At 42.3% G+C, this 27,074-nt stretch overlaps 1 protein-coding gene across 4 annotated transcripts in view; it reads right to left on the bottom strand.

The window, feature by feature from the left end:
• RBM47 (RNA binding motif protein 47) overlaps window positions 1–27,074 on the bottom strand; it is a 148,941-nt gene that overhangs the window by 62,533 nt on the left and 59,334 nt on the right. For 2 of the 4 annotated variants that reach the window (XM_072737849.1, XM_072737850.1), the window contains exon 1: window positions 5,472–5,523. The exons of the other annotated variants lie outside the window; for them this stretch is intronic. The gene's annotated coding sequence lies outside the window, so the exon portion shown is untranslated. Of the gene's footprint in view, window positions 1–5,471; window positions 5,524–27,074 lie in introns of those variants that run through there. 4 annotated transcript variants of the gene reach the window in all.

Here is a 27,074-nt window from a genome sequence, read left to right as displayed (position 1 = left end):
AATTATTAAAAAAAAAGAAGTATACAAATATACAATATTCTTCCTGTAGATACTCTTCCTATAGCTGCTCTTAAAGTTAAAAAGAATCAAGTCAAATCTTTGATGACTGCTCTCAAGTATCCCATATGAAAAGGGTTCTATTAACTGTGAGAATAATAAAGCAAAGAATCTGGGCATCTATTGCTTTTTCTAGAAGTGACTTAGATTTTTTTTTATTTTTATTTTTTTTAATTTTTATTTATTTATGATAGAGAGAGAGAGAGAGAGAGAGAGAGAGAGGGAGGGAGGGAGGCAGGCAGAGACATAGGCAGAGGGAGAAGCAGGCTCCATGCACCGGGAGCCTGATGTGGGATTCGATCCGGGATCGTGCCCTGGGCCAAAGGCAGGCTCTAAACCGCTGCGCCACCCAGGGATCCCATGACTTAGAATTTTAACTGAGAGTGTTTAACTCAGAGTGTTTCCTTGTCTGCCCTTGGGCAAGGGTGCTTGCCCAAATGATGGCGTGACTGCACTGAACCACCTATCATAGTAATGCAAAGTTAAGAACATAATGGCTTTTGGGGCACCTGAGTGGCTCGATCAGTTCAGAGTTCAGGATCTGCCTTCAGCTCAGGTCAGGATCTCAGCTTCTGGGATGGAGTCTCACACTGGGCTCCCTGCTCAGCAGGGAGTTTGCTTCTCCCTCTCCCTGTGCCCCTCCCCCTGCTTGTACGCTTTCTCTCTCCCTCTCTCTTTGAAATAAGTAAATTAAATCTTTTTTAAAAAAAGCCAAAACATAAGCATTTTCATCCACAACTGGAAAAAAAAAATAAGGGTGTATGCCTCCTTTTGCTATTCTAAGTGAAAGACATTCTGAGCAGTCTCCAGTAACTTTTGATAAGAATGGAATATTTGTGAATACATATATTTGTAGAATAGGAAATTGAGAAACTGTATTCATCTCTAAGATATTCAGTTGAGTCAGAGGCTTTGACACCCATAGGATCAGCACGTAGAGAGCCCTGTGTGAGTTAGAATGTAAAGCACTTCTAACCCCATTTCGAAAGACATGACCTTTGTCTCCCAGGAAATTTCTCAGCAAGTCTGACTTGAAATTCACCTACCTTTCTTATGGTGACTGAATATTTCTTCATGCATAAATATTAAAACATGAGCTTTAAAAAAAAAAACCCTCAAAAGTTGCTATCTTCAGATTTTAGAATGTACCATGTACATCTGAAAATAAAAACTATTCGTACGCAAAAAAAATTTATTCATAAGTAAAGGTGAGAATGAAAAATACACAAGTGTGCCCTTTTTCAAAGCAAAACAAACGTTGAGGGGGAAACAGAGAGAAAATGACTTAAGAGAAGTCTGGTCAATGGCCAGCTTTCCAACAGGAGATACGCAGCCTGCACTGTTTGCATAAAAGCTGAGTAACAAGGTGGCACATCTGGCGCAGTCTTTGCCAGGACAGGGTTGCCCCCAAAATAATCTACAATTTAAGTGTTTAGTTCAGACCAACTGATGGATTCAGTTAAGTAAACAGTCCATGCAGAGCACTCAGTAAACATACTCCCAGAAACAGACTTTTCTCTCTCCACCCCTTTTAGGTGATAACATTTCCACTCCACCCTTTCTGAGATCACTTGAAAGCTCTGGCACTAACTAGGAATGATTTTCAGTCCATATAGCCATGTTTTTAATTCCCACCCACCCCCCCTCCCCCAAATGCATGAAATGGTGGTCTGTTCTTACAACAGAATATTATGCAGCAATGAGGAAATAGAGTCCAGTTACGTGAAACAATGTGGGCAAATGCCACAGGCATAATATTGAATGAAAGATGCCAGATACAAAAGAACACGTATGATTCCATTTTTATGAAGTTCAAGAACAGCCGAAGCTAATCTATGGTAAAAGAAGTTAAAGTAATGGTTATCTTGAGCCATGGGGTGACAGAGGGGAAGCACAAAGGCACCTTCTAGGACACTGAAAATGTTCTGTACCTTGATCTGAGTGCACATTTATGTAAAAGCTCATCAAGCTCTAAGAGTTGTGCATTTTACTGCCTTTGTCATACCTCAGTAATTATGTTTAAAATAATATTTTTTAAAGATTTTATTTTTTATCTCTACACCCAACATGTGACTCAAGTCCATAACCACAAGATCAAGAGTTGCATACTCCACTGACTCAGCCAGCCAGGTGCCCCTAAAAAAATCATACTTTTCAAAGCATTTATTGGACTTTAATCTTATCACATGGAAGTTTCTCTCTTGTGCATTCTTCTAGGCTTTTTTTTTACATTCCCATGGGTGATAAATGTATTCACTGGTACCTTGCAATTGTAGGATAAAGAATTACTCAAATATGAAATTTTCCAAATAATTGCATTTATCCACTTACATCAGAAAACTAGTACTTTCTTGGATAAAAATCTTTATAAAATGATCTGTAGTCCTTACTATCATTTTAAGTAGACATGACTGAGCACATTCCTCCTGGTGAACCAAGGTTATCCTGAGAAACTCACCTGGTCAAGGTGGGCTGAGACTTCAGAGGTCATTGCTTCTATACTGATGACAGTAGATTTTGCCTCTTCCCTGTTATCTGGGGCTATTTCTTACTGTCATCACCCGCCTGTCTCTGAGGACCCCCAGTCCTTCTCGTTTGCTTTCATTCATGCATTTATTCATATAATCAGTACTTATGTTTTTGAATGCCTTGTATGTACTAAGCACTGGAGAGAATGGTAGTGAAAAAGACATTCATGACCTATGACCTAAGGGGACTTATGTTTTAGCAGAGGAGTCAAGTATAAAATAAATGTGATGGGGGATCCCTGGGTGGCGCAGTGGTTTGGCGCTTGCCTTTGGCCTAGGGCGCGATCCTGGAGACCCGGGATCGAATCCCACATCAGGCTCCCGGTGCACGGAGCCTGCTTCTCCCTCTGCCTATGTCTCTGCCTCTCTCTCTCTCTCTCTCTGTGACTATCATAAATAAATAAAAATTAAAAAAAAAATAAATGTGATGACAATCAGAAAGAGGGAAGTACAGGTAATAATTTAGGAGGTCAGAACACCAAGTTACTAGACTAGTGAAGAATTTTTACTCATTGCTCAACTAACCTATTTGTAGTTTTCATTTCATGTTACCAAAACAAAACCAGCCCAACGTAGCCCAAATCTTTATGTGATTCCTCTAGCTTGCCTGCAGAGCTCTGACCCCCAGGTCCTATGAATGTGACTTTTCTGGTACTGTCACCCAAAATCATCTGGATAGGCAGTTGTCACCCATGCACACTTCTGTGTGACGGCTCTGTTCAAGCAAGCAAAAGCAGCCCCAACTCCTTGGGCTTTATTGGAGGCTGCAAACTGCCACCTAATTTGGGGCCTATGCTTGTCCCTGAAGTCCACCTTCATGGCATATGACAAATCAAGAACTTACATGCTATAGGACAGCAGGAACAGATGACAATACCCTTTGTGGAGAGACCACAGAATGATATACCTTTTACACCCAACCTGACCTATAAACACTATTATCATATCTCATGTAATAGCAGTAAAGTTTAAAATGACAGAGATAAAAATTAAAAAATAAAATAAAATAAATAAAATGACAGAGATGGGGCACCTGGGAGGCTCGGTTGGTTAAGCGTCTGCCTTCGGCTCAGGTCATGATCCCAGGGTCCTGGGATCGAGCCCCATGTCAGGCTCCCTGCTCAGTGGGGAACCTGCTTCTCCCTCTCTGCTCGTGCTCTCTCTCTCGCTCTCTCTCAAATAAATAAAATCTTTAAAAAAAAAAAAATTCATGTAGATCTTTGGGACTCGGAATTTGAAAAAGCTAAACAAAGGAATTATACCAAATAAGGATTTTTCCCAACGAAATAAAGGGAAACAAGGAATGACAAGTATCTGGAAATGGTACATTTTTTTAGACTTTTTCCCAGAGTCTGTCAGTTCATCTGATAAGATTTCAAACCTAAAACTTCCCCAATGTAGTTTAGAAATGGTGGGATTAATGCATGAGCTCCTTCACTGGTTAGGATTTGGATTTATGTGGCATCACAGATGGTGAAGTTTCACAGACTTTTAAGCATCTAAGTGCAACTATGGGCCAGGAAAGCAGAAAGCGAGTACTCTTCCCTCTGTTTTGGAATCTTAAAAGAGTGGGTATGAAAAAGTGAATCCACTTGCCGAAAGTTACATTAACTTTCAGCCATCGGGGGAGTATAACAACTCGCCGCTAAACCCAATTTTCTGATAGGCACACACAAATAATCCAATCTGCCATCCCTCGGGTGAACTCGAGGTCTTTTGGCCTCTGTGGCTGTTAGATTTAGTCCTATTTGCCTAAATACACAAAGCCACAGTGAAATTTTCTCCATGAAGGAAGTTCCCTCTAATTGTGAAACAATCATTTCTTCCAGCCATTTTGCAATGACTGGGAACTTGTAAGAAGAAAGACTGTTGGCTTCTTACTGCCAATGTCACTGGGCAAAAATGTCCACAAATCACATTGTTTCATAATCAATGGGATTTTCACTTTAGTGCTGTCTGTCCACGTAGTGGGAGACGATAGTATGAAGACAGTCCAAGGATCCCATGTTTGTTAAATTGCAGATATTATACTGTGATTCCTTTTCCCAAGAACTGGGCATTACAGAAACCTTTCAGAGCTAATCTTTTTCTAGATTTCTCCTATTTATTGTCTGGGGTTTTGTCACTAGTTACATGGTTGCAGGTATCTGTGTCCAGGATACCATTACCACAATTGATCAAATGTGAAATATTCAATTCAGGCTCTAGTTTTATAATATGTATGGATATTTTTTTTAACCAAAGGGGGGGGGAAGCTAGAATATAAATACTTAGTATTTCCAAGAAGTACTTAGTCATTAGTTTTCCAAAAATGATCTATGAACAGTATATAGTCACTCCTAGTGACCTTGCTCTAAAAACACAGATTTGAGGATAAGAAGCAGTCTTTGAAGCTGACTTTTACTTTGGTATCTTGTCAAAATTTAACAGAAAAGGTGGGGAGGAAAGAAAGCTTAAAAGTATTTTCATGAAACCAGAACCACCATTTAGCAAAAGCTTTTAATGGCATGAGTCACGGGGCACACAGAAGTGCAAATCACAAGGTTACAGGTCGCCTCTTAGAAACACCACACCTGGTTCCGAATTCTTTGCTAAAGCAAATGCTAACATCTGATTCATACTGCTGGAAAACCTCAAGCCCGGGAAGGTACTACCCCACTCTCCACGACACCCCAGTCCCTCTAGTAAAACCGAAAACAATGCTTGACCGAGAGGGAAGATTACAATTTTCCGGGGTCTCTGGGCCACCAAGAAACAGTTTGCAAAAGAATTATTTTTGTCTCTTCATCCCCTCCCCAACTCCTGCCCGTTCGCCCAAAAGCAACCCAAATCGTATGTAATCCGAAATCTTAAATATTTATAAATACGAAAGTATGAAACAAGTACCTGCCAAACACCTGGAGCTCTCCTTTCCCCGGCTCGCTCTCCTCCCACACTCTGGCAACGGAATGCCCTTCAAAACCATGGCTCAGTGCTTTTGGTAAATGTTTTACGAGACACTAAACAGCCTTGTGTCCCACCCTCAGAGCAAACACCATTGAGAGAACACAATATAATGGTTGCAAAGATATCGTGTGATGTACAATAATGCAAATGAACAGGCAGGCTCTATTTCTACACTTCCCCTTAAGGCGGAAAAGAAATTCCAAACTTGTGAGGGGCAGGGGTAGGCTGGCAGGAAGGGCTTGCAGAACTAAACCTTGACACCAGAAGCATTACAAGTTGTGTGCGTGTGTGTTGGAGCGGCATTATGATAAGCCATTGTTCTAATCCCCCAGCAAGTCTTGGCTTGCTAAACCAAAAAAGTGTCAAAGGCAAGAGCTAATAAAGGGTAGAGTTCACCAGTGAGCCTGGAGACAGACACAGTAGCAACTTCACATTTACCACCTATTTCTACTTATTATAGAAAATACAACCTGAAAAAGCTTTTCGAGGCCACCTTGCACAAAAAACAAGATGTACTCCCCATTTGCTATATTCCTCAAGTAATTCACAGTTAAAACCCAACTCTGCTCCAAACCAGAAGTTTTGCATTCCATTCAAGTTAACAATTACAACCAGAGGATAACAGGAACTTGCTGGCACTGAATTATTAGCATACCCAGAAAGTCAGGTGCCTCTTGGTACCACCAGGGTTAACACGAGAAAGAGGAGGTGCTCAGGGATCAGCTGCCTGGTTTTAGGAAAACTACACACGGAGGTTGCTGGAGTCCGGGGCCCATGGGGGCAGCACACACCTACCTACCTGCTCTCGGAGCTCTGAGTGGGACAGTCTGAGAAAGGAGACAGTAAAATCATTGAGCAACTATCAAGCCTCCTCACTAAAAGGAGACCAAGCAAGGCCGTCCAGAGGAGCAGAAAGAATTGACTTCGGCTCCGAAGTCCCACACACAGCCAGGGTAGGCAAATAAGAAAACCCATTCCCCTACCCCAGCCCCTGGCCCCAGTCTCCAGGAATACTGAGTTCTGCATTTCATACTTTTAGGTTGTCTAGTGGGGCAGAAAGAAAATTGAGCCTAGGACTGTTATCATGGCTTTTCTACACACCAGCTGTGTAACCTCGAGTAAATCACTTAACTTCTTGGAGCCTGTGTCTTCATCTCTATCATAAAAACATCGAGAACCTGCAAAGATATTCCAAAGAACTGACAGCTGTCCCAATCAGAACCTAAACAATGGCCAAGAGCAGTTCTTTACATTTTCAAAACTTAAGGCTTTCAAATCTTCAGGGTTGTTGCGATTTTTTTGGTCCCTTGACCTTCAGTATATAGGTCCCATTTTATTTTCGGTTTCCCCATAATACAGATGCCTCCAGTTGGTGCTAAGTCTAAGGACAACTGACTTCACTTCCCTTTGGTCTAACTGGCTAATCTACCTTGGGTGGGTATCCTAAATGGTGGTTTATCCGCCTCCCAGGGACAACCTTGAGGCCTGAACTGTTTTCACCTTTCCCCTCATCATGAATCTACCTGCCCTTGGGCACAACCAGCTACCACTTTATAAAGCTTCATCTTGGCCTCACCTTCCCTTTCCTTCTCTTGCCTTTTTTTTTTTTTTTTTCATTTTCTCTCTCCCCTGCCCCCCTTCCCTTTCTGCCTTGCCTCCCTGAGCAAAAGGATGGGGATGTGGTGGAGAGGAATTACCCTCTCATCCTATTTTTTCTATTATTTTATGTGTCATATCAAACACCCTTGTGAGGGAGGGAAGTCAGATGTTTTTATCACTGAGAAATTTTTTTTTAAGATTTTATTTATTCATGAGAGACACACAGAGAGAGAGGCAGAAACACTGGCAGAGGGAGAAGACTCCTCACAGGGAGCTTGATGTGGGACTCAATCCCAGGACCCCGGGATCACAACCTGAGCCAAAGGCAGATGCTCAACCACTGAGCCAACCAGGTGCCCCTATCATCCAGATTCTACTGACAAGAGCCCTGAGATTCAGAGATTAGATGGGTCTCAGGCCAACTGCCAATGGGGCCCTACAGCTCGGGTGTCCCCACAGGCCAGGGCTTCCCTGCTGCCACTCCAGTGTGGGCCAACACCCCAGCCGCGAATGCCCCTTTCAGTACCCCGAAATCCCCACCTAGTCTAGTCAATTCTCCCTGCCAATTGCGCACATTTTCCCTTTGGATCACTCATCTCCTTCCTTCTTCCCTCCTGGCTGGTCAACCTCTTATTGTTTTTAGGGTCTATGTCACTGAATCCCTACAACCCACTTCTGACTACTGCTACCCCTGTATGTCTTTCTTTAGGCAAACCCAACAGGAGCAAATCTCCAAACTGACAAACCTGTAAGCCTGGAGGATAGTTATTCACTTCCTAGGAGACTTTCCTCACTAGTTCTCCTTTTGGGCCATGTAGCTCATGCTATCCTGCACCTTACTATTTGTGTATATGTCAACTGCTTTCTGGACCACCAGAGCACCCACCTCTGCCTCCCATGCATGGGGTCCAGGGCTTAGGATTAAGGAACATATCAGAATTTTGATGAAAAAAAAAATGTGAGGATGTAGTATCTGAATCTAAGGCAGTGCCTTAGTGGAGTACACTTTAGGTATAAGCGGAGGCCGGAGTTTGGGGTTTTGACACAGTTGCTCTGCATTTTGGGTTGTCTCTGTGTGTGTGTGTGTGTGTGTGTGTGTGTGTGTGTGTGGCGGGGGGGGGGGCTGTACTCAAATAAGGATAAGAAAAGTGAGTTATAAAGATGAGATAGCAAATAAGCTAACCATCAAATTGTGCCCTGAAACAAGCATCATTTACTAAATGTCTGCAATTACCAGGTACTCAACATATGTTACCTCATTTACTGTAATCAGACAGGAAGAGACAGGTTCAGAGAGACTGCCCATGGGCAGGCAGCTGATAGTGACAGAACTGAAAATCAGAGCAGGTCTCCATCCTTGCTCTTTGCCTGAGCTGTCCTTGTGCCAGAGCCACTCTGCAGCCTACTCACTCCAAGGACACGACTAGTGCCCCAATCAAGAGCCACCTGCGGGTGATTTCTGCCACTCTGTGCTCAGAACCTGCTTGACCCTGTTCTTCTACTCTTCTTTTCCTTGGCTTCCCTGCCCTCCTCCCTCCACCTCCTCTTCTTATCCCAAAGACAATCTGTCCTGTTCACTTTTAAAATCTATTGACAAACTCTAATATAGGGGCCCTCGTTTGACCACAAAACCTTAACCAAATAGACAGTATGGACTGTTCCACTTCTGGGAGGCCATTTATATTCATTTCTTCTGGGGCTGCGAATCTTGATATTTGACTTTAAACACTGCAGGCTGTGTTAAAATTCCCTGTGCAATATGGAGAGCATTTGGTGTGCTATTGTATTCAAATAATATATTTCTTACTGCTCAGAGACCAAATTCTGTGCCCCTAAGACTCGTGCTTTCTGTACAATATAAATGTTTTATAACAACATTTCCCCATTTCTAGCTATATACTTCTAAGTCAAGTTTTTGCTCTATTGTTTATGCCAGTGTCCAGGTATACCCCTGAAAATTTTTTTCAAAGATATTGTTTATTTATTCATGAGAGACACACAGAGAGGCAGAGACACAGGCAGAGGGAGAAGCAGGCTCCATGCGGGCAACCCAATGCGGGACTCAATCCGAAGACCCAGGATCATGACCTGAGCCAAAGGCAGACGCTCAACCACTAAGCCACCCAGGTGCCCCTATGCCCCTGAAATTTATAACTGCAAAGTTCCAACAGGGCAGAATAATCAAACTCTAGGCAAATGTTACTCTATTACCCTGGAACTGTCCCAAGCAGTTCTAGAGGTCCCCCTTCTAGCTTAGATATCCTTGAGTCTCACATATATTTATCCTGCAGGATGGTTCCAGACTCTGGAAGGGATTTTGAGTTCCCTTGGACTCTAGGCGATAAGAGAGAAGGAAGCAGGAGAAGGTGAAGGTTTTATTTGGAGCTGCTAAGACTCCCAGAATCTGCCAAGGGCCTTGGCATTCCCCCTGAATCACCCATGCTCTTTCAGTTTTCTGGAAGGTGGCTTCAAAGAACCTTCCAAGTGTGGCTCAGAAATTCCTCATCACCCAATCCAGCTTAAACTCAGATCTCAAGCAAGGTATCCCAATAGCCCCTGATGTTTTCCCAAGTTGCTCAAGGAAGGAGAGGCTGGAACAGGTCAGAAGAATACATGATGAATCTTCTCTGCCCAACATGGTCTTTCATTGAGACATCATCCACTAGACCAGCAGTTCTCCAACTGAGGTCCCTGGGCCCTCTGAAGGACCAAGACCTTTTCAGAAATCTATAGGGTCAGGGGCACCTGGATGGTCCAGTCAGTTGAGCGTCCATCTCGTGGTTTCAGCTCAGGTCGTGGTCTCGGGGTTGTGGGATCGAGCCCTGCATAGGGCTCTGTGCTCAGTGCATAGTCTGCTTGGGATCCTCTCTCCCTCACCCTCTGCTCCTCCCGCTCATTCTCAATCTCTCTCTCAAATAAATAAACAAATCTTAAAATGAATAAATAAGAGGTCTATAAGGTCATAACTATTTTCATAATAATTCTAATATATTTACCTTTTTCAAGGAGTTGACATTTGCCCTAAAGATGTAAAGGCAGTGGTGGGTACAGCAGCGTAAGATAAGGAAGAGGCAACAATGTGTACTAGTAATCACAGTATTTTCACCACCAGTACTCCAAAGCTTGCTTTGTTTTGTTTTTTTTAGAGCCCATTTTCCTCAAGAATCTACTTGACGATGCAAGAAAATATTAATTTTATTCTACCTTGACTCCTAAGTATATATCTTTGTAATAGTCTGTGTGATGAAATGGGAAGTATGCACAAAGCTCTCTTGCTCCATGCCAAATTATGATGATAGTCTCAAGGAAAATCACTTTTGTGGGCCTCAGAGTGGATGAATTAAAGCTGTCTTTGTCATAGAACACCATTTTTACCTGAATGAATGACTGATAGACAAAACCATGGTTATTCAGACTTGGATATTTGGCAGACATTTTCTGGAAAATGAATGAAGTGTGCCTGTCACTTCAAAGAACATAATTGATAGTATTTGTTTCCAATGATAAACTTCCAGCTTTCAAGTCAAAAGTTAAAATGTTGGAGAACCTGCACTTGCCACCATTCACTTGACGGCTTGCCAATAACTAAAGGCTTTTCTGATGAGATTAGTTGTGATGTTAACAAATGTGATTTTTTTTTTTAAATATCGTATAACAAAATGTGTCAATATTTAGGAGATCTTCACAACCCAGTAAACCAATATTTTCCAAATGACCAATTCATAATGTTACAGAATCATGCATGGGTAAAAGAGCCATTCAATGTATGAAATAAACCAGTGGATTTTCATGTTATAGAGTAAGGAAAGTTCATTGATACTGTTTCAGATTCCATATACTGCAACTAACTTTTAACAAACTACCTCTTCTTGAGAATATGGATTTTCTATCAAAGAAGAATGTTTATGATTATCTGAAAAGGCTACTAAAATACTCTTCCCTTTCCCAACTACATATCTTTGTGAGGCTGAATTTTCTTGATATAATTTTGTGAAAATAACATATCAACAGATTGAAGACAGAATCAAATATAAAAATATAGCTCATTTCTATCAAACCAGTCATGAAAGATATTTGCAAAAACAATGTACTCTTCTCACCATTTACTTGTTTTTGGAAATACAGTTTTTTTATAAAAATGTTATGTTTTTAACACAAGAGTTCACTACTGCTATTTTTGAAGGAATTAAATATTTTTAATTTATCAGTTTGAATTTCTAACATGCTCAATAGCAACAGGTACAATCCACATAAGCAAGAGTACTTTGGGTTCCCTAATAATTTTTAAGAATGCAAAGACAGGGTTGCCCCCGATTTAGCAAACGAAAATGCAGGGCATCCAGTTAAGTTTGAGTTTCAGATAAAGAAGAAATGATAATTTAGTAAGAGTATCCGTGAAATATTTGGGACATACTCATACCTAAAAAATTACTTATTGCTTACCTGAACTTTATCTGAAGTTATCTGTGCATTTTTAAATTTTCTTTGCCTGTTTTTTTCTTAAGATCTTATTTATTCGAGAGAGAAATTGAGAGAGAGAGGATGAGAATGAGTGGGGGGAGAGGCAGAGGAAGAAGCAGACTCTCAACTGAGCAGAGAGCCTAACACGGAACTCGATCCCAGGATCTTGGGATCATGACCTGAGCTGAAGGCTGACACCCAACTGACCAAGCCACCCAGGTGCCCCTTTTCTTTGCCTGTTAAGTCATATGGAGCCCCAGAAGTTTAAGAAACACTGCACCAGACCACACCCCTCACATTTGTGCTGAAACGCTAACATTTATTAGGCATCCACTGTATACAAAACCCGGTGCTAATTTCTTGACATAGACTACTTCTTCAGTCTCCCCCTGCCCCCGCCCCATCCTATGTGGCATGTACTCTTACAGTCTCTGTTTTACAAATGAGGAAACAGAAACCCAAAGAAGTCAGATGAAGCTAATTACTGGTGGAATGCAAGCCTGGAACCCACCCACTCAGTTGCCAAAATCTCAGCTTGTAACTATTAGGCTTAAATTGAATTCTGAATAATGGGAGATTCCCAAAGACCATGTTTTTTTTTTTTTTTTTTACTTATTCGCAATCCAATCTCTGATGCCTCTCTTCTCTCTCTCTCTCTCTTGCTCTCTCTTCCTCATACACACACATATACACACAGCTCTCACGCAGTTGTGTGTTCTGTTATCAGAGCAATGGTGAAACCCAAGGCTGTGTGTCAAAGAGTTCTATCCAGAACTGGGCATCAGTATTTTGACCCAGAGCCAACTTCTCTGATAGATCCTCCCCTGGGCACGACAGCAGTGCTGTTCCAGGCTAGGAATTCTAGAATGGCACACCGGCGCTGCTTATCACTATTAATTGGAAGCCACTGGGATTTGGTGCTGAGCTAGAATCATCCTTGAGAATAAACTGGGAATTTCTCCAAATGAATCTGTACCAACTGAAGCAAATGCAACCACTGTTGTAAGCAAGCCAAGGTCCTGTTTTTTGTACGATCATGACCCAGGCCACTGGATATATTTAATGAGCTCAAGCTCAACAGTAAACAAACTAGGGAAAGTAAATTTTTTTTATGATCCAGCATGGGGCAAGAGTATACACTCACTGTGCCACATGATCTGCAAATACAAAGTGAATTTGCCTGCAGTCAACTGGAGGCCCTCCCCCCAATCACCCATGGCTATAAGGTAGTGTCCAAAGTGGTAAACATGAAGGGAGGGAGAGATACCAGTCTTTCATATGGGGGAAATTTCTTTAACAAAGGGAAGATTTACGTTTCAAATCTTTTTTGTTTTGTAAATTTGGATTTTTATTAGATGTGAGGCAAACTGGATTAAACTAGGGGCAGTTGTGTATACAGAAGCCAATGGTGATAGGACTCTAACAATGTGCCCAGGAATAGGGAGAAAAAAAAAGGGTAGATCAGAAAAGGAAAAATATCTAAACAGGAGTGTTAGATAATTAAGAAGAGGTGCGTTTTTAGAAACCAAGACTTGGGTGAAAGCCTAGAGAACAGGCGTAGGTGGGAAGAAGGTTTGGGGAGGCCCAAGGCCACGGGTCATCCAAGGGAAAAAACGTCAATGTTTTACTTCTAAAACCCTCCACTTAGCAGTTCGCCTTGGGTCCACCTGGCAGGGCTGCTGTCTGAGTGCAGACACTGGCCCAGCCCTGCCCAAAACCCTGCTGGCTGCGTCGGCCTCCTGGGCTTGGCCCCTTTATCTGCTCACTCAATCTAGATCCCCCAAGCCCTGAAAGGGCAAGGGGTGAGAGAGAAAGAATAAACTGAGAGGCAAGCCTGGGCTCTCTCCCTAGATAAGTGCAGGAGGTGGAGGATTCTCGAAAGCTTTCCCCTTCCAGGGGCCTTCAGAATTCACTCTCTGAATGCTGAATGTCAAGGACACAGCCAGAAACGATGACTCATCAACTTTCTGAACTAAGGACAGGAACACACAGTCTCAGGCTCCAGGACTAGCTTTTCTATCGTCACAATGGAGCCAAGGGTCCTGCCTGCTTCAGACACAAAGGTGACAGAGCTGTGTGGCCCGCCCACTGTGCCCCAGCCCGGCGGCCTTTCCCTTCTTCCGGGTTCTCGAAAGCACAGAGAACATGAAGGTTTTTTTCCCATTTTGTTTGAGACACAGGCCCTATGACATTTCAGAAAGCGATTTGTCTTGAAAAGTGCGGGGACTGTATGTGGTCACTAGTCATTAGTGTGGCCAGATAGTAAATATTTTAGGTTTTACAGGTCATACAGTTTCTGTTACATGTTTCCCTCCTTCTCTCCCTCTCTCTCTCTCTCTCCTTTAAAATGTAAAAACCATTCTCAGCTACAAACAAAACCATTCTTAGCTACATACAAAACATATAAAAACAGACAGAGGAGCAGGCCAGCTGGCTGGTTCCTCACTCCGAGCAACAGCAAAGGGCCGGCGGGGTCCAAGGGTGACGCCTGCATACAGTTTGGACGAATACAGTGTCAAACATGTCAGAATGTAGATGTCTGTCCCTGTCTTGCTGACAAAGGCTATCTCCTCCTCTGTCCCACTTGCCCACATCTGACATTCTCTACTTACAAGGTCATCTCGCCTTTGCTGTGATTCCCTTCAAAAAAAGAATTTAGGGCAGCTCCAGTGGTCCGGCAGTTTAGCGCCGCCTTCAGCCCAGGGTGTGATCCTGGAGCCCCGGGATCGAATCCCACGTCAGGCTCCCTGCATGGAGCCTGCTTCTCCCTCTGCCTGTGTCTCTGCCTCTCTCTCTGTGTCTCTCATGAATAAATAAATAAATAAATCTTAAAAAAAAAAATAATTTAGCTGTAGCTCTGGCAGGGAATTAAATGCTGAAATGCTAGTCTTATATATTTGCAAAATGAGATAAACAAGTTTTAAAATCAGAGTATTGGGATCCCTGGGTGGCGCAGTGGTTTGGCGCCTGCCTTTGGCCCAGGGCGCGATCCTGGAGACCCGGGATCGAATCCCATGTCGGGCTCCCGGTGCATGGAGCCTGCTTCTCCCTCTGCCTATGTCTCTGCCTCTCTCTCTCTCTCTCTCTCTCTCTATGTGACTATCATAAATAAATTTTAAAAAATAAAATAAAAATAAATAAAATCAGAGTATTTGAAAAGTTTTCATTCTTTGCATGTGTGTGGGTATATACACATTTTGCTTAAAAGTGAACACTCCAGGGGCACCTGGGTGGCTCAGTCGGTTAAGTGCCCGACTCTTGGTTTCAGCTCAGGGTCATGATGTCAGGGGTCCTGAGATCGAAGCCCACACTGGGCTCTATACCCAACAAGGAGTCTGCTTGAAGGTTCTCTCTCTGTGCCCCTCCCCCTACTTATAATCATGCACACATGCATGTGCACACATGCGGCTCTCTTGCTCTCTCTCTCTCAAATCTTTTTAAAAACTTTTTAAAAAGTGAACTCTCCATATGTATCACAAAACTGCAAGCCTGGAAAAATCTGGTATAGCCTAGACTTTAACTGCGTATCCTTGAGGAAACGGACCTACTTCAGTTAAATGAGATATTCCAAATCCCATACTGATTGTCAGAACTACAGCCACAAATTCTTCATTTCCAAATCAGTTCCCTTTTATTGTTCTACTTTACTGCACATTGCCAAATCAGTACTAAATACTAACTCAACAAATACAGTGTATTTCCAATGTGCCCAGCACTGGCTAGGTGCCCTAGGGATACAAAAAAGAGAAGATATCTTCCTATAAAAGGCTTTTGGCCTCCCTGAGAAAACAAAACAACACAGGAAACAAATATTATTGTCTTAAATTATTATATAACTATATGGGTAAAACATCTGCTGTTCAATATGACAGCCAGTAGCCACATGTGGCTATCGAGCACTTAAAATGTGGGTGATATGACTTAGAAAGTGAACTTTTAATTGTATTTAATTTTAATTTATCTAAATTTAAATAGCCATGTGTGGCTAGTGGCTGCTCTACTGAACATCATAGATCTAAAAAGAAAGGTTCCAGGTCTGGATGGAAGATATGTAACATACGTTTTGTCACTTTTTCCCTGCTACGTCTATGACAGGAACTATAACTGATGATAAAACTTTCCCTCTGAGCAAACATTGACTCTCAGGATACTCCGTGCAACATATTTTCAACTGCCTGCACCTGGTAATAGGTAATGAAACCTATGTGCCGCCACTCCTGATACTCACACAGTGACAAAGGTGAGCTGGAGGAGGAAGTTCTCGAGCCGAGCCTAGAAAGATAGATTTGGACAGGTAAAGAGGAAAGGACAGAGCAGAACAGCAGGACCAGAGGAAATGGACAGAGTTCTCCTAGCTCTCGGGCAAGGAGGATGCTGGCCCAGCAGAAAGGGAGGATTGTGTTGGGTGTGTTGGGAGATAAGGGGGACAGGTAGAGGGTGGAGCTAGACACGGAGACCTTTGGATTCCAGGAGTTTGGACTTTTCTCAAGAGTACCCCTGAAGGTTTAAGCAGGATAATGACTGGAATAAAACCTGTTTTAGGAAGGGAAATCAAGCCAGAGAACTGGTTGCATAATGAATATATACGTTCAGAGACTGGAAAGAAGGCTATTCTTCTAATGGTTTTGGTTTTCCTTTAGGAAAGTAATACTTGTTTATTTTTTTTTTTTAAGTATATATCATAGAAAAACAGGCCTCTCCTGTTCAAACTCAACCACTGTTGGCATTTTGATGTAGTTTCTCCCAGGTTTGTTTTTATCTTTTCATGGCTATTGCAGTAATTCAGGAATACAGATATGACCAGACCTAGAAAGGTGGGAGTATGAATGAAGAGGAAAGGTGACAGAAGAAAGTTTTAAGTGAGGCAGCATGATGCAGGGAAAAGACCATTCGCATCAAGGGACCTGAGTTCTAGGCCTGGCCATTTCAGTGAGCCTTGTCTCCAACTCCAGATTTGATTTCCTCACTTTAGACTCATGGTACTGGTCTAGGGGCACCTGGGCATTCTTGATTTCAGCTCAGGTCATCTCGGGGTCCTGGAATCGAGCCCTAGGTTGGGCTCCATGCTGGGCATGCAATCTGCTTAAGATTCTCTCCCTCCCTCCATTTCTGTCCTTCTCACCCCTCACTTGCATCTTGCACGCCCACGTATGCACTCTCCCTCTCTTTAAAAAAAAAAAAAAAAAAAAAAAAGAATTAAGGTACTAGTCACTTAACCTTTTCTTATTGTCTCATTAAGGGTCAGATGAGATTTTTGAGAATATCCTTCAAACATAAAATGGAACTTAAAAAAAGCATATGTATATATGTTTGTATTTTAAGTGATTACCATATATAGACAGAAGTTGTCATAAGACAAAAATGTTCCCTTGTTCTTGAACCTGTATGAATGGCATATATAGCCTCTGGCAGTCTGTCTATAAGATTTTAGGTGTAAAGTTATTAAACCATATGTTCTGAGCAGTGTTGAAAGGAGGATGTATGGGTGTGGTTCACAGGACACATAATGGGGTGGTATAAACAGGGGATCCATTCTCAGCTGGGGTTGCAAAGGATTTTAAGGCCCCATCCATCCTCACAGAGCCTAGGAAAAACAAAAACAAAACAGCTACTGGAGAACACAAATTATTTTCTCCAGAGAAGGTAATATACCACCATTTGTCAGGTTAAGAAGCCAAGTCCAAACCAGTGCTTGTCCACAACGGACATACATGAGTGTCAATTAATTGCAAATTTTTCAAAAAATACTGATGGTTGGGCTTCTCCTGAGACCAACTGAATCAGAGTCTCAGTGAATGGGACCTATGCATCAATGTGGGGTTTTTTTAAGTTCTCAAAATGGCTGAAACCCTAAGTACAAGCAGATGCCCCAGAGCAAAAACAGTTCAAGGGGCACAGGAACAGTCTGGGATCCAGATCTGACATGATGCTCCTAACCACCCGGATTAAGAGTTGTAGCCAGGACTTTAGTGAGGGGGCAGTGGAGGCCAACACGGCACCCACCAGGACACTTTATAATTTGCATAGTAAGCACTATATAGTTTCTGTTTCTAGGGGTAGGATCTGTCATTTTCAATGCATCCCCTTGTCATTCTCACTTAAGCATGTGTTAGAGAACTCCTATGGACTCAGGTTAGGCAATGGATTCTGGTCAACGAGCGTGCCTTTGTCTGAGGATCCCTCCACCCTCTGGGGAGCTATTGGACAAACCTAGATGTGTGAGCCAGCTTTGCCAGGGGCCTGTGTGATCCTGTGCAAGTTACATATTCTCTTTTATACTTCAGTTTTCTCAGTTGCCAAATAGCTATGCTAACACATTCTTTACAGGATTTTTGTAAAAATGAAATGAGGCCCTGTGAGTAACAGGGTAAGTAAAAGACTTCTTTTGTACCTGGAGCACATGTAAGCACTCTAGAAATGTTAATTGTCATTATTATTATCATCATCATCACCTCTAGGGTTCCTTCTAACTACGATGTTTTATGACCTTAAGAATCATTTGGTGATGGCGCATATGGAAATAAACAAAAATCAGCAGCTACCAACACCCCTAGATTTCAAGACCCAGTGGGTGTGGGGCCTCCTTTCATGCCAGCCTGACTTCTCAATCACCACTCCATTCTTTGCTTGAGATGCCCCTTGTATCTTGCTAATCTTGGACTTCATTTTGAAAGGACCTCACTTATTTTGCAGACACTGCGTTTTGGCCATTCTTGATGAAACAGTGTAGTTGGTTCATTACTGTTATTTTTGGGTAGCGCAGACCCCCACAAGTATGGCTGAAGGGAACGTCAGATATTCGATTCCGGCCTGCTTCAGCAACTGTGGACACACCTGGGGGAAAACCTGTTTGAACCAAGCCTCCGATGAAGCTCCAACTCAACGTAACTGTGATGCATATCTAATGACTGAAGTATCTTGTTCTTGGAAACTTCAGAGCTGACATTTGACACCCATGAAATTTGCCTAAGAGTTCGATGCCATCAGATGTCAGCCTCATAACCTTGGAGTATTCGTTCTGTTTGCTTTCCAGAGCACCAAATACCCTCCCACAAAGCATAATGCCACCATCGACCTGTTATTCTGCCAAGAGACACACACATCTTGTTGATGCCCACAGCTCTCTTTTTCCTTGTCCATGGTGGGAACAAACCTCTTCCTTTTAGGAAGACAGTCATCCTTTTGTTGGCAAACATCCGTTTGTCTGCCATTTGTTATTGGCTGAGTCACAACCCACATCCCCTTTCTACCTTTTTTCAGTTTTGAAAAGGGTCACCTTGTTTTGCAAATATCAACCCATCAAGGAGCAGGTTGCCAAAGGAACACTGGCTCTATGAGACTTTTGCCCATATGATTGAAATAATTTTAAAAGGGAAAATCATCCAGTTTAGGATTAACCAAAAAACTCCCTGTGTAAACCAGTTTTTCCCTTTGAAAACTAGTTTTTACAAACACATGTTCATTTGGGTCCAGGAAACAGATCTCAGTATTATCTTGGTTAAAGGAATGCCTTGTTATGAAGTCCCTGATTGACTGTACAAGAGGCTAAGTATGAGTAGAGCCCAAATACTGACAAGTCTTGGAAAGTCCTTTAGCTTATTATCAATTACACATTGATAATTATAAACAGTAAAGGACTTCAGGGTTACTTCTGCATAAGTCCTTACCAGCAGTGGGCCTCATATTTGAATTAGCACTAGTATTGAACTGGGTCAGAGATCAAACAAAAGAAAAGGAGTGTAAGAGATCCAGACAAGAAAGCGATGAGTTTACTCCCTGGTAAATCTTGATATGGGTGAGAAAAGAGATCTACTAATTTCTATTGCATTTTCAAAAATGCCATTAAATATTTGAGTTATGATGTTGCTTGTTCTAACTCACCCTTGTTTTATTGTTAATATTTCTTCTTAACTAAATATTTAAACTTTCATTTTTTCCCTCAGGAAGCTCTATGCCCAATGTGGGGCTTGAGCACACTACCCCAAGACCAAGAGTTGTACATTCTACTGATTGAGACTGCCAGGCACCCCTAAAACTTTTATTCTGAAACTCTATGGAGCAAGGATCATGTCTATTCATCTTTATATCCCTCATGCACCTGCCCCACTATCTTTCTTGTGTGTGTGGGTCCTTTGTAGTCATATTAATTTGAATCAAATTAAATTACAGGCCTTTTCCCCACTCTGTGTAGTAGTAGGCCATATGGCATAAGGCAAATAGTAGGAAGTAATATGTAATAGGAAAACTTCCCTTCTATTTTCAGGTGAGGAAACAGAATAGTTGTGTTTAGAACCTGCCTTTGGAAAAAAAAAAAAGAAGAAGAAAAGGAACCTGCCTTTGGGAATTGCCTTGAGCAGTGGGAGGTCATTTTGTGACAGGTTCCTATTAGTAGCTGACTAAATGAAAGAGAATCTATTTCAACTCACTTGGTTGACTTTTGTATGTATGTTTTTTAGCAAGTTTCCTTTATATGGACCACATGAGAACTGTGCAACAGTTAGGAGATCACCTATGTTCTATTGGAATTACAGCCTGCCTTCCTGGAAGAAAAAAAAAATAATGGGAGGATCATTTCCAAAAGAGACACCTTCTGGTCATTTTCAGGGATTCTGGAAGAACTGTCGCTAAGAAATCTGTTACCTCAGTGAAAACTTCAATTCAGAAACATGAACAGTATGTTACTGCAGAAAACAATGTTTCTCACAGCCCACCTTTTCCTCCTTTTCAAAAGCAACATGAATTTTCAAGTTATAGGTTAAACAATATCCATGTCTTAGTTTATTAACTTACTTGGAAGGGGATGCTAGTCTGTGATGTATAGGAAAAGGCCAGTACTCAAAATCTCTTACTATTTTATGTCAATTTTCCACCAGGGGCTATCTGGGTGGTGCAGTGGTTAAGCACCACTTTTGATCCCAGGGCCTGGGATCTAGTCCCACATCAGGCTCCCTGCAGGGAGCCTGCTTCTCCCTCTGCCTATGTCTCTGCCTCTTTCTCTGTGTCTCTCATGAATAAATAAAATCTAAAAAAAGAAATAAGTTTCCATCAGGAACTCCATAATCCACCCCCCTCCTTTGGCTTTCCTAAGAATCTCCACCACTCCACCATCTAACCCATATCTTGATGGGGGAGCATAAACCTCCTGTTGCTTGAAAAAATCAGGTAATAACCTAGACGCTAACTTTTTAAGAGGACTGGCCAAGGAGGTCACCAGCATTTCATTCTAAAGATCAAATCTGTTCCTATCAATCATAGCCAGTGATTCTCTTTCCTTCTATATGGAGAAAAGAGACCAATCTTGTCTCGTACTGCGATTTAAAAAACAAAAACAAAACAAACAAACAAAAAAAACCCCAAAAAACCTCCTCAAAAGACTATAAGCCTTTTAAAAAGGTCTTAAAAAAAAAAAATCTAACTCTGGTCACCCCCTACACTAAACAGAACTCTTTTTTTTTTTTTAATTTTTTTAATTTTTATTTATTTATGATAGCCAAACACAGAGAGAGAGAGAGAGAGGCAGAGACACAGGCAGAGGGAGAAGCAGGCTCCATGCACCGGGAGCCCGATGTGGGACTTGATCCCAGGTCTCCAGGATCGCGCCCTGGGCCAAAGGCAGGCGCTAAACCGCTGCGCCACCCAGGGATCCCTAAACAGAACTCTTAAAAAATGACCACATCAAATTCACCCATGATTAAGAAATGAGCAAGCTTGACATGGCTAATTAAATGGAATCGGGATCCTGTGTGCGGATATATGTTTGTACATATACAAGTATGAGCTTCTGAATCTGCCAGTTTAGTTACTGACCAAGGTGCTCAGCTCGGCAGTACTCTTGATAGAAATGTCTACATAGAAGAGTAATGAACTGGGTTGAGATCAAACTTGAAACCTGAGTAACTCATAATGGTCCAAGAGTGGAAGCAGGATCAAGTAGCTGGCCTCTGTCTGTCCTGTTTAAACTTTTTTTTTTTTAATCTAGCATTTGGATGGTGTGGGGGGAGGATCATATACAATGCTAATGATCACCCTTCCCCAGTCACCTTCTTGTGGGAGGGTGAAGGAAATTAAGAACGTATATTTGGAGAGAATTCAAAGGGTTGGCAAGAAAACAGGACTTGGGATCCAGCTCTAGAATATAATGCTAATACAGAAGGAAGAATTGATGTCTGAACCACAAAACCAAAACATCTGACCAGTTTGAAATCAATCTCTAAGGGGCTTCGCAGATCCTTCCAAAAATTTAAGTTAGTCCTCATTTTACAAAAGACATCTTCTATTCATCTGGAACCCTCTCCCTCTACCTCTTGCCCAATTAGGTTCATTGCTTACTCCTGGAAGCTGACACTCTTCTAAGTTGAGACCCTCACAAAGGTTGTTCCTCATTTGGTGCATCACTACTACCTGCCCCCAAGTTCCCCCTGCCTAGCAAATCATTCTTTCTTCTTTGGTTTAAAACACCACTTAGATTCTAAGAAACCTTCCCTCCTGGTCACATCTCTTACTTAAGTTAGGTCCTCTGGTTTTAAACAACCTTATAACTTTTTAAACTCCTTTTATAAGGAGTTTTAAACTCCTTATAATTTTTCAGCCCACTCATTACTCTTTTTTTCTTTTTTTAAGATTAATTAGAGAGAGGGGGAGGGGGCAGAAGGATTGAGAGGGAGAGAGAATCTCAAGCAGGCTTCCCACTGAGTGCAGAACCCGACAGGGAGCTCCATCCCATAACCCTGAGATCATGACCTGAGCCAAAATCAAAAGCTGAATGCTCCCCTGAGCCACCCAGGTGCCTCTACTCTTTTTTTATTTAATATTTGCCTTGAATCTTAGACCAGCTGCCTAGGAGCAGAAATCTAATCTCTCTGTCTTAATCTCTTAATTACCCAATACCTGGGCACAGAGCCTGGCATGTAGTAGGTGCTCAGAAAATGTTTATAAACCAGTTTTCCTGTATCCATACTGATTTCGGGATTAGTGTAGTATCATTCATGGGGCCCTATAATATGGAGGTTATGCAAATATTAACGCCTATATAAACCTGATCCATGTGGCTTGAGGAATCCTGCTCATTCTATGACACCGACTCTAGAAAGATGTATTTTCCCATGCATTTAACACGAATGATGTGGCTTCGGATTCATTCACAGATAAATGGATGCTAACAAATCATTCTGAGGCATAGGAAGAAGTATTAGTTGCAAATCCTACAATGTTGATTGCTGGAGGGGAACCTGGCCTTGGGTAAGAGTGTCTGATTTGGGGACTGGCTGCCTGGGAGGCTGCTCCATGATCTCACACAGGCTGTCCCAAGGGCCAGTACCACTGCTTATGAGGTTCTAGGGCTATGAATCTCAAAATCATTGTATGAAGTTATCAAAACAATTCGTTTTTCTTTCAATGTTAGAATCAAATTTCTTTCTTTGAGAAATACAAAGTCATTCACATGTAGAACTGTCATTTGTGATTGTGGGAGTCTTCTGGGCCATTCACGCTTATATAATAGAGAGCATGCTGGCCTGGTTAAGCTAAGCAAACACCCAAAGGCAAAAACAATACGGGCTGGTTTTTAAAAAAATAATCATAAAGGATGAGCATTTGAATGTCACCACGTAACGTTCACCTACTTTTTTTCCACCCTTGGATTACGTTCATTTGAGCCATGGTGAAAATGAAGCCAGCCTGACTTACCAAACCACCTTAGTGAGCCCAGGAAGGGCTGTTCTCCTTTGGGTGACCTGATGCAAGGTGCCCCCCAAATGCCTGTTACTGAACTATGAAATTGAAAGGATAACTCTATTGACCCAGAGATGGCGAATGAGGAGGATGCAACTAGTGGCCACTAAGAGTAATGAAGGAGGAGGGGTAAGAAGAAATGTGGGGTTTAATTATCATCATATACCCTTCGTGTGTGCATGGTACAAGGAGAAGCACATAACCCAGTCATACAGGAAATTTCCACTGGCCCAAATACACAGAAAAAATAGGACACGTGCTTTTGCCAATTCTACAAGGCTATGTGGGTTCATATTAGCTAAAAGAATGTTCAAGGAAGAAAATCTGACTCTGATGAGAAGAGAGTAATGTAGAGAGAGGTGGCGTAACAAGGAAGGGAAGCTCAAAGGTTTGCCCACATGCTCAAAACTCAGACCTACTGCCTGCTAGCTGGGTGATCCCAGGCATGTTACTCAACCCCTCTGAGCCTTGTATTTCTCATCTAATATGGGCCTAATATTACCCGCCTATTAAAGACATTGTGACAATAAATAAGATGACAGATATGAAGCCCTTAGGGTCTCATGAGAGAAAACTCAGTGGACAGCTGTGATTATTACAGTCATTTAAATTTCCTTCTGCAGAGGTGCATTTGCTTGTGGTCTTTTAGGGTAAATCACCAAACACTGAAAATATGTTAAAGCATTGTGAACTGTCAGTGTTTTAAATGTCTCCTTACCTTTGGAAGCCCTAGAATACCCTGTAACTATTCAGCTTCATCTTTAAGTAAATACATTTGATTAGCCAGGCTCTGTACCTGATTAATAAAAGAAAAGTGATTTTCTTTTATTTCTTATAAAGATTGGATTTGTTTGAGAGAGAGAGAGAATGCACGAGCAGGGGGCAGAGGGGCAGAGAGAGAGAGGGAGAAGCAGACACGCCACTGAGCAGGGAACTGGACCCGGAGTTCAAACCCAGGACCCCAGGATCATGACCTGAGCTGAAGGCAGGCGTTTAACCAACTGAGCCACCCAGGCGCCCCTGTACAGCAGGTTTTATTATGCTATCACTCCACCAAGAATGAATGAAACCCAGTAAGAGTCTCACTCCCATGCCCTCCAAGAAAGACCACAAGCCCACGACCAAGTGCTGGAAACCAAAATCAGGGTTCTGCTAACTTCTGCAGCCCAACTCAGTGACCATTTGTTCCAAAGTTCTTCCCAACAAAAAGCCTAATTAACTAAGGTTGAGCTTTTGATTAACATACAGTGTTTGAAGGAACTTTGACCCACAGAAACTTGGCATTTGACTTGCTTCCCGAGTCCAATCTGTGTCACGAGTGCTGGTTTCAAGGGTAATAAAGGGCCCGGCTGTTTGCTCACGGCACATGGAGGCGGGGCCCTGTCGTTGGACGGCTTTTACCTCTACTGTCCACTGATTCCGTAGGAGAGACAAGGGTTGCAACCCAGATGTCAGTTTTTGGAGTGCACAGGATGAAAGGATATAGATTTCCAAACTGAAAAGCACCTAAATTCTACTTGGTGTTTTAACTGAACATCAGATGTTTAAGAAACATGAATATGGTCCCAAGATCGAAGTGACTGTAGTAGAGATCAGGTGTCTGAGCATGACCTGTGTCTCCAGATTCTGCCTTGGTGAGCAAACTGCTCTCGGACGGTTCCTGCACTTGCCTTTATTAACTTGTTATAAAACACCCGTCAGACACCAGGCAAAGAACACAGTAGTTGCCAGTTTGTGTTTCTGCCTATTACGAGATGAAGTGTTCCTGCCACCCAAATTCATCTGAAGTCCCAGCCCCCTGCATGTTAGAATACGACTATTTTTGGAGGCAGGGCCTAATGCAACATGACTGGTGTCCCTATAAGAGCAAATTAGGACATCCGCACACAGACCAGGGGATGTTCATGTGACGACGCAGCAAGAAGGCAGCTGTCTGCCACTGAGAGGAGAAACCTCAGAAGAAACCAAACAGGCTGACATCTTGATCTTGGACTTCTAGCCTTCAGAACTCCAGAACCATGAGAAAATAAACTTCTGTTGTTTAAGCCACCCAGTCTGTGGTACTTTGATACAGCAGCCCTAGCACACTCATACATCCTGCAGCCTTCAACCTTATGTCCCAGGACCAGGCAAGTAACAAATAAGTGACCCAAGGACAAGAAATAGGGTAACATAGTGGTAAGCAGGAGACAGCAGGCTCTCCCTACAGGTATCAAAAATACTGTGAGGCCGTACAAAATATGTCCATGGCTTGATGATGCCGGTGACCTGTCAGTTTGCGATCCTGGGCTAATGCACTGCAATCTGACATTTAAAAATACCTACCATTGATGCTTCCAATAAATATTAATTGAACACCTACTACAGGTCAGGCTCTGTGCCAGACACTGGGCACAGCAGTGGTGAATAAAATATGCATCGTGTGGGCCTATATGGTATAGAATGGTCTGGATGGGGGAATCCAGGTGCTGAGCTAGGCTAGAAATGCACAGTGGGGGGGGGGGGCATAATAAAGTAATGTGACACTGGCTATAATACAGAAGAGGCAAGGTCAGTGGAGAAGAAGATGATTCCAACTCTGTCAAGGCTAATTGAGGAAGGTATGAGCCAAGTTCTGAGGGCCTGGCAGACAGGGATGATGGAGGAGAGGGCACTTTCCAGACCGAAGGAACAGCTAGTCCTGGGTGTGGGGACTGGAGAGCACAGCATCTTTGGAAAATGACAACTAGCTGGACTCAGGGTGGGCCATGGAGAGCAGCAGGGAGTACAGCTGAACAAGGCAAGGAACCAGGAGCTCACATTTTATTGCACAGTGAACCAATGGAGAATTTTAATCAGGAAGGCGACTTTACCAGAACCGCCTGCTAGAAAGATCACTCTGACCACAATGCAGAAGAGGCTCAGGCAAGGTGACCCATCAAGGCAGGAACCAGGGAAACAGACATAGGGATACTTAGTGGTCAAGGTCAGGGATATAGAATTGGAATCATCATGGGGGGATGGGTGGCCATGGATGACACTGCCTGGGGACATTATGTTTTTAAAGAGAAGCACTGTTTTTATTTGATTTTTTTAAAAAGCCAGCACTACTTTGATCAATGAGATCATGCATTTCTTAAGAAACTTTGAATTTCGTTTATCTTACATTTCACATCAGGAAATGAACTCCACTCGTGTTTTTGATCTGTCAGAGCCACGTGTGCCTGTACCTCAGTTTCCCCATCTGTAAGTAGATGGTAATGGCACTTCCCTTACAGGGAGGATTTCTTCAACTCATTAATAAAAGTATTTAAGTGCAATAAATGTTAGCTATTATGAAAGCATAAATAAACTTTAAAGAATAAGTGGATAATTAATGCCTGTGCAATTAAGGACACTGCTCCCTCTCAGTGAATATGAACCAGGTTAAAACAACAACCACAACCGCAGGATAAAAAAAGGTATATGATTGCCTTGGAAAGGAGCTGCCTCTGATCCCCTTGGTCTCTCCAGAATGCTCACACCACCTCTTTAAAAAGTCCTAGTATTTGTGCATGACCATTACTTTAAATTTATAAAAACGCTTTGTCTCTGGTAAACATTTTTCAAAGATTAAAGATTCAAGGGGACTGTAAAACCTGCAAAAGGAGACACACTGCAAAGGGGCACAGGAGAGCTTTCTAGAGAGATGGAAATTTATCTTAACTCAGGCAGTGGTTCCTCGGCTGGATGTATTCCACATAGCCCTAAAGATTGTGTGAATTTTTTTATATG

This window comes from Vulpes vulpes, chromosome 14, assembly GCF_048418805.1.
Source record: "Vulpes vulpes isolate BD-2025 chromosome 14, VulVul3, whole genome shotgun sequence".
Lineage (NCBI taxonomy): Eukaryota > Metazoa > Chordata > Mammalia > Carnivora > Canidae > Vulpes > Vulpes vulpes.
The sequence above is the reverse complement of the archived record's forward strand: the minus strand, read 5'-3'. Positions and strand labels throughout refer to the sequence as shown.